Source organism: Hemibagrus wyckioides, linkage group LG09 (genome assembly GCF_019097595.1).
Source record: "Hemibagrus wyckioides isolate EC202008001 linkage group LG09, SWU_Hwy_1.0, whole genome shotgun sequence".
Lineage (NCBI taxonomy): Eukaryota > Metazoa > Chordata > Actinopteri > Siluriformes > Bagridae > Hemibagrus > Hemibagrus wyckioides.
This window is the reverse complement of record NC_080718.1, coordinates 737516-745716: the sequence shown is the minus strand read 5'-3', so window position 1 is coordinate 745716 and position 8201 is coordinate 737516. Positions and strand designations below refer to the sequence as shown.

The window sequence follows — 8201 nt, the reverse complement described above, 5'->3', positions numbered from 1 at the left end:
CCGAATCGTCTAATGCGCAAAGCCTTGCTCTAATAACAGATAGTTGGACCTCGTGGGTAACAGAGTTACCTCACCCTTACTGTTCATTACAGAGCGGATTGGGAAAAAAGAGCGCCGTCCAACCCCGTCTCCTGTAATAAAGTCATACAAGCGCTAATTTTTATCTCTCACTATTTTCAGTACACTATGAATGTGTACAAGTTGATTTTTGCATTTAAGTAAAATAAAGAGAATTGCAACTAAAACCAGTTTTGTTCTTCTTAACATACTTACTGTTCCTGTCACCTAAGCAAAGAATAATGGGGGAAAAAAAAAAAAAAAACCTTTAATTTGCCAAGCCATCCGAACCGAACCGAACAGAAAACCGTGGTTAAAAACCGCGGTACGTATTGAACCGTGGGTTAACTGTATTGTTGCATCCCTAATGTCTAATCAGGGTTACAAATATGGGAAAACAAAATGAGATAAAATAGACCATGTTCTGAAATTCTTAATTCAATGTTCTTAATTCAAGCAAAATCTCCTGATAAGACACTTACTGGATGAGGTGTTCAGCCATTCTTAAAGCAGCTGAAGAGAATCAGTTCATAAAAAACATCCAGGAAGTTGTAGTGGTGGACCTGCACAGAGAAGAAAAGGTAGAAAAATAAATTAGCTTTACATATTGAAGTCCTGTTTTCTATATTAGCAAAATATTTTATATTTAAACTGTAATTTCTGTAATTTCACACATCGGACCCAGAGAGCTCTGCTTTAATCGATTCCTGATTGGAAGGCGTCCTCAGGAATCGAATCAGGGCCTCGTAGGCCAACTGCACACCAACTGCATCCTGTTAAAACAAATGAAAAAAACAAACAAGTTCTGGTTGTGGATGCTGGCAAGCAGAGTCTGAATATAAGATAGCACACATTATACGTTAAAGCAGAGTGGACTTTACCTGTGCAATAACAGCAGCTGAATAAAGGTTTAACTCACAGCGAACGCCTCGCGGACAGCAGGCACCTTCAGGCCGATGTCAGTCAGCTAAGAAACAAGAGATATAAACGCTTAGTGTATGTTAAACATACAATACACCATTACACCACTGAACAGTGAAGAGGATCGTACCAAATAAAGGACACCTCCATCTCCTCTGGGTTAAGGCACTGATCACTCTCCTGCAAGCCAAATCATTAAATCATTAAAATTAAATTTTACAGCCTTCCATTCAGGGGAATAGCAGCATATGTAGATACACATCAGATCTGAATCTCTGAACTACCTCAGAGTCGTCCTGATCCCACTCCCAAGTGGAGGTGTACATTGTCCATCTGCAGCCACATACAGGTAAGTACAGGTTACCGTTGTAATGGTTTGCTGTTGAATAAAAATAAATAAATAGTGACAATGCAGACAAATAAAAGTACAACTGACAAAATTCCAAAAGTTACTGTCTACAAAATACACTTCATGACAGTGCAATAAATTTACCACGTAATAATGTGGCACGATGAAAGACGTCTCCACTCGGTTACAGGAGATGAATTCAGTAACCCTCCCAGATTCAGCCTGAAGAGAACAAATTAAAGTGAACACAATTAGTCACTGCAATTAACAAAAGTTTTGTGATGCCTCAATAAATAATCCCTTACCGTATGCCAGAGAAACAGTCCTCTATGGTGGTTTGATAAGGGAATCCCTGCAAATGACAAAAAGCTGAAAGTCAAGATCTATTTCACAAACGCGTGCGTCTAATAATCATCAAGCTCAATTCTCTTCCTCAGAGTAATTAAGTCTGTGATTTCTATGTGACTGAAGCAGTGTGTCTTGGTGGTTTTAAACCAACAAAGACGTCTCTGTGAGCCCCTTATCATCCGCAAGGAGTATGTCTTGATGTCCACCGAGTGGAAATAGAGAAACAAACATTAAACATTAGAACTTGTACAGAAAGGTGTTTGTACCTCAGCTGCTGCACTGTAGAATACCTTCAGCTGGGACACAGGTAAAGGGTCTTGGTGTTGTTCATTGAGCAGCAGCTGAATGTTTGGCTCAACAAACTTCACACACAAACACAATTAGTCACTGCAATTAACAAAATTTTACAATTCCACAATGAATAATCCCTTACCTGAATGCCAGTGAATCTCTCCTCATAGCTAGTATAATAACGGAATCCCAGCAAATGACAATTAGATAAAACTCAAGATCTACAACTAGGGCTGCATGATTATGACAAAAATCATAATTGTCGATTATTCCCTTGAAATTGTAATTGTGATTCTTAATTACGATTATCATAATTTACATTAAATGGTGTTTTGAATAGCTTTATACCATTGTTTGAAGCAACTGCATGCCATATTCTATAACAGTTTTTATCTTGGTGACTTTTTGATCCTATTTCTTTGAGGGTGGAGTCATCAGAGTGTATCTCTGAGACTTGATGGTCAATTACCATACTAGTATTTATGGAGCTGAGAACTCCTTTTCTATTGACAGAACAGCCAAATGATGGAGTCTGTTCTGACCCATTGTTCACCTAAGTCATGTCTGTATTTTAACTTAAATTCTGCATTAGTTGAATAATAGAAAGTCATGATGTTCAGACTGTAATGTCTTAGTGTCTTAACAGATTATATTTTATTTAGATCTATCTTTAGGCTTATTTAATTTAAGGATTTTGTACGTCTTGGGTAGGGAATAATATTCAAAAGGGTCCTTATGTCAGGGGTTTTCAGAATCAAAGACAGTGGGCCTCCTTTTTGACACAACATACATTTGTTAGCCGACTTTTATCAACTGTGTTAACAATAAAAATTAAAATGATCTGAATAATAAGATTGTTGTGTTTTCTGACCATTTTTTTTTTTATTGCTGTCCCGCTCAAGGGCTGTAAGGTATTTTAGTCACGTGGTGTGAAAGTGGCGCTGCGCAGACATTAAAGTATCACAAGAGCGGTTCTAGGGCATATTCGAGCGCACACTCTCATGGTATTTGTTTGTTTGTGTGTGTGTGTGTGTGTGTGTGTGTGTTTGTGCGTGCACAGAGAGATGTCAGACAAAAGTCATGTCTTTTCGGTTCTAATTCTTGATTCTTCTCAGCAACACTTTGCAAACTAGTTGATGTTTCTTTATCAGCGCACATATTACACAAAAATGCTCTTCTAAAAATCACGTCAATTCAAATATACATGAATATGATTCCACATCATCAAGGTGAGCAGCACAATTCGGGACCTCCCCAATACACAATTCATGAGTCCTTGAAATGTGGAGGGGGGCATTCCGGAGACCAAAAGCCATGACTGCATACTGGAGGAAGTTGCCCGGGGTAGCAAAGGCAGAAATCTTAGATGCCCATGAAGTGAGGGGTACTCTGCCGATAACCTTTTAACAGGTCCAGCTTGCTAGTAAACCTGGCTGTGCCAACACAATCTAAAGGGGAAGGGGAAAGAGTCGATAATCGGTACAAAAACGATGCGAGGCCATCAGCCTTGGACACTAAAATACAAGGTGAACACCAAGGGCTCACTATGGACAGCTAACCCACATTTAAGTAAGTACTCTGTTTCTTCCTTCATAATTGTTCACTTAGCTGGGGTTGTTCTACATGGGTGCTGCCCGATCACCTCACCTAACTTTGTGTGAGATGGGACATCAGCAAACAGACCAGGGAATCTTGTAATCAGGGCTTTGATAACCTCCTGGAAAAATATAGGCCACCCTGCCAGTTTCTTAACAGAAAGGTTACACAGATTTAGCTGTCTGCTCTAAAGGAGTTTCTAAAACTTTGTAAGCGTCAGGCACGCACTCATACACATGAACAGTAGCCTTAACAACTTCATATTCTAGACTCTGTTCAAGAGTGAGAGCGGAGCAGGCTTCCTCAGCTTTTCCTGACAGTTTACACTGCAACAACAGCGTCCACAAACTTTTAGGCCAGTTTAACGTTGTGGCTATTCGCTCGAACACAGAAAAATAAGTATCAGCTTCATCTTCAGGCACTAAACCAACATGTCGGCTAACATCGAAAGCAGGCTGGTGTTACCCGTCTCAGACCAAAGACACCCGACTGAGTAAGTAGAATACACAGTGGTGTCAATACTGCAGAATAATCAGACATTAATATGCTGCGAGCTCTGGAGATATTTAATGAACTCTGCATTCTTTCCTTTTCTTTTTATAATGTTATCATGAATTGAAGGTATTCAGTTTCAAGAAAACTGACAGTTTGTAAAATACCAAAAATTAAAACAATAAAACTCAAACTCCATGTAAACTCGATGTGAATGCCATGTATTCTAATAAAGTCCATGTATTCAAATAGTCCATGACTGACTGTGATTCAATATGGCACATGTAAATGAACAATACATTACATTATACATTCATATCATTAATAGTAATTCACATCACAAACGTTTTTCCCTTTTTTTAAATCCACTTACTGTCCACATAATCATAAACAAAACATAAAAACTATTTTTGCCTTTTCATTAAACAGGTCTGCCATTTCGCTTTCACCCTGTGTTTCACATGGACGTAGCCATTTTGGCTCAACTACAATACACTCCGCCGCCATCTTGGCTCAACTCAAAACTGGTTTCAACTCTGATGCAAAACAGACATTTAACTCACATCCACGTCCACATGTACTTATAATCCATATATAAAATTCTTCAAACACACCTATGAACTCATTTTGTGTACCTGCTTGTTTATCTGTCACTGTTTCTTGGACACATTTGTTCCACGGATCACACAAATTAATCAACCACTTTACAAAATCTAACAAAACCATTTCATTAAAACAAACTGCATTTATCTACACTCACATGTATAACAAAAGATCATGACTTATTTAATGTTGTTTCAAGCGATTAACAAACCATATTTTGCTCACCTGCGAAGTTCTAGAGATGTTTAATGAACTTCTGACCTGAGCTCCGCAGTTCAGTGTCTCAAAAGCGCTAAGCGCCCTCTAGAGGGAGACACAAAATAAAACACTTTCAGAGTTAGGGCAAAATACAGAAAACATTACTAAATTAAACTGAACATCATGTGACCTTGTTTCACTGTTTTGTGGGATGTCTACTTTTTCTTGTAGACGTACACTCTCTTTACACATTTGTTTTCGACCCACTACACTGGTTTACTGGCAAGGTCAGGAGCGGAGCTAGCGGTGATGCTGGCGCCGATGGAGACATCAGTCCCAGTGGGGGCAGAGGATGCTGCTGCTGATGGGCAGAATTTCCGTGGAAGAGGCACTGGCTTTGTGGAGCAGCCAGGTCTGAGCTTCTTCCACTCCGCATCCAACTCCTTCTCCTGAACGCGCAGCAACTGCATCTTTACACTCTTGCCACTTTATTGGCAACCCCAAACTGCATCCCGGGATCTACAGAGCCGGCCTGAAGCAGCTCAAAATAGGCTTCATCACCCAACCAACCTTCCAGGCTCCGTATCGGCACCTCGCAGCGCTGGGAGCCTGAGGTGGCCGAGTAGCGATGCCCGGAAGCACCTCCCGCCTCAGGTAAGATCTGCCTGCTCCACTAGTACCTCCTCATACAACGCGGCTTTAACCACATTCTTGCTAGTGGGGTCATGGAACCGAAATATTAAAGAAGAGTCGGCTATCAATAGCAGATGGTCTTTCCGACATTTCTCAAAAACTTCTAAAGTAAGACACAACGTAAAGTAACCAAATCAAATAATTTCTCATATTATATATATAATGTATACACTATATTGCCAAAAGTATTCGCTCACCTGCCTTGACTCGCAAGATATGAACTTAAGTGACATCCCATTCCTAATCCATAGGGTTCAATATGACGTCGGTCCACCCTTTGCAGCTATAACAGCTTCAACTCTTCTGGGAAGGCTGTCCACAAGGTTTAGGAGTGTGTTTATGGGAATTTTTGACCATTCTTCCAGAAAGCGCATTTGTGAGGTCACACACTGATGTTGGACGCAGGAGGCCTGGCTCTCAGCCTCCGCTCTAATTCATCCCAAAGGTTCGGGTTGAGGTCAGGACTCTGTGCAGGCCAGTCAAGTTCATCCACACCAGACTCTGTCATCCATGTCTTTATGGACCTTGCTTTGTGCACTGGTGCACAGTCATGTTGGAAGAGGAAGGGGCCAGCTCCAAACTGTTCCCACAAAGTTGGGAGCATGGAATTGTCCAAAATGTCTTGGTATGCTGAAGCATTCAGAGTTCCTTTCACTGGAACTAAGGGGCCAAGCCCAGCTCCTGAAAAACAACCCCACACCATAATCCCCCCTCCACCAAACTTTACACTTGGCACAATGCAGTCAGACAAGTACCGTTCACCTGGCAGCCGCCGAACCCAGACTCGTCCATCAGATTGCCAGATGGAGAAGCGCGATTCGTCACTCCAGAGAACACGTCTCCACTGCTCTAGAGTCCAGTGGCGGCGTGCTTTACACCACTGCATCCGACGCTTTGCATTGCACTTGGTGATATATGGCTTGGATGCAGCTGCTCGGGCCATGGAAAACCATTCCATGAATCTCTCTGGCGCACTGTTCTTGAGCTAATCTGGAAGGCCACATGAAGTTTGGAGGTCTGTAGCGATCGACTCTGCAGAAACTTGGCGACCCTCTTCGCACTATGTGCCTCAGCATCCGCTGACCCCGCTCCGTCAGTTTACGTGGCCTACCACTTCGTGGGCTGAGTTGCTGTCGTTTCCAAACACTTCCACGTTCTTATAATACAGCTGACAGTTGACTGTGGAATATTTAGGAGTGAGGAAATTTCACGACTGGATTTGTTGCACAGGTGGCATCCTATCACAGTTCCACACTGGAATTCACTGAGCTCCTGAGAGCGACCCATTCTTTCACAAATGTTTGTAAAAACAGTCTGCATGCCTAGGTGCTTGATTTTATACACCTGTGGCCATGGAAGTGATTGGAACACCTGATTCTGAATATTTGGATGGGTGAGCGAATACTTCTGGCTGATTCTGAGATCACAGAAATGAAAACAAGATCAAGCAAATTCAATTCAGTTCAATTTATTTGTATAGCGCTTTTAACACTTCTCTCAAAGCAGCTTTACAGAAGTATAGAAACATAGAAAAATGTATAAAGTTTAAAGTTAAATTAGTATTTAACTCTAAACACAGGAAAAACACCCTAAGATGATATGAGGAAGAAACCTTAAGAGGAACCAGGCTCAGAAGGGAAGCTCATCCTCATTTGGGTGATGATATTTAGAGGAGTTTGCCTTTTTTCAGTTTTGTCAGTGTTTCAATACCTGGCCCTTTAATTAAGCTACTTTTCATAGAGATTGTCACAAATCATTGTTAAATCACATCTGTGATCATCCTTGTAACAATATGAAAATGATTTGATTGTTTATTGTATTGCGTAACTTATGAAACTGTATTTTCCTGTAGTTTAGGATTCCCCCTGCACTTCCTGATGAAATATTTATGATAAATACACATATGTATATACCACAATTTAAATCAAATAATGAAAATGAAATATCACTTTCCCTTCCCATTCCATCATCCATTCACTTTCATCTTGCATGTCACTGTGTGTTTCTTCAATAAACATGACATCAATATGCTTTTGTCTTATTAATTCAAAGAGCATCGCTCTCTTCCTGTAGTCCTCTCGCACCGTTTATGTTTAAACTGCCCAGTCCTTAAATTACTCATAAAATGAATAAAGAAAGACACTGAGCAAGACAAACACAAAAAAAACAAAGAGAAAAGTAGAACACTTGTTTTTCATCATTCAACATGCTTAAACTCAACGTTTGCACAATTTTCTTTAACCTGTATTTCTCCTGTTCTGTTAAACCCCCAGCCCTGTTTCTTTCATTGCTACTCTTGCTGACTCTGTAAACAATCCACCATCTAGAAAAAACTCCTCTACTTTAATTCCTTTCATCACTTTAGTTGTTTGCAGAAAGGAGTTAATTTTCTCAGGAGTATAAGCACTCCTCCTAGCTCTTCTTTGAGGGACCGAGTCAAGTGAGCTCACTGATTCACTCTCACTTTCCATTACTGAATCATCAGAGTTACTACAGATATCAGATTCAACTCCCATTTAATCATCTTGGTTTTCCTGAACCTGCCTTTTTTCTGCTTTTTTCCTTTCGCCCACCCTTTAGTTTTTCTCTTTAAAGTTGGTGTTTTAAGCAGGTTATCATCTTCTGTCATATCAATATCCCTTGAGTTTTCTAC

General features: G+C 40.5%; 1 long non-coding RNA gene across 1 annotated transcript; it reads right to left on the bottom strand.

Moving 5' to 3' along the window:
- Window positions 1-395: 395 nt before the first annotated feature.
- On the bottom strand, window positions 396-2073 carry LOC131358877 (uncharacterized). The gene is made up of 8 exons (XR_009205704.1): window positions 1942-2073; window positions 1633-1679; window positions 1472-1549; window positions 1263-1357; window positions 1109-1158; window positions 939-1024; window positions 739-830; window positions 396-620 (listed from the first exon to the last, which is right to left on the bottom strand). It is a non-coding gene; the product is annotated as an uncharacterized LOC131358877 (long non-coding RNA).
- Window positions 2074-8201: the final 6128 nt, after the last annotated feature.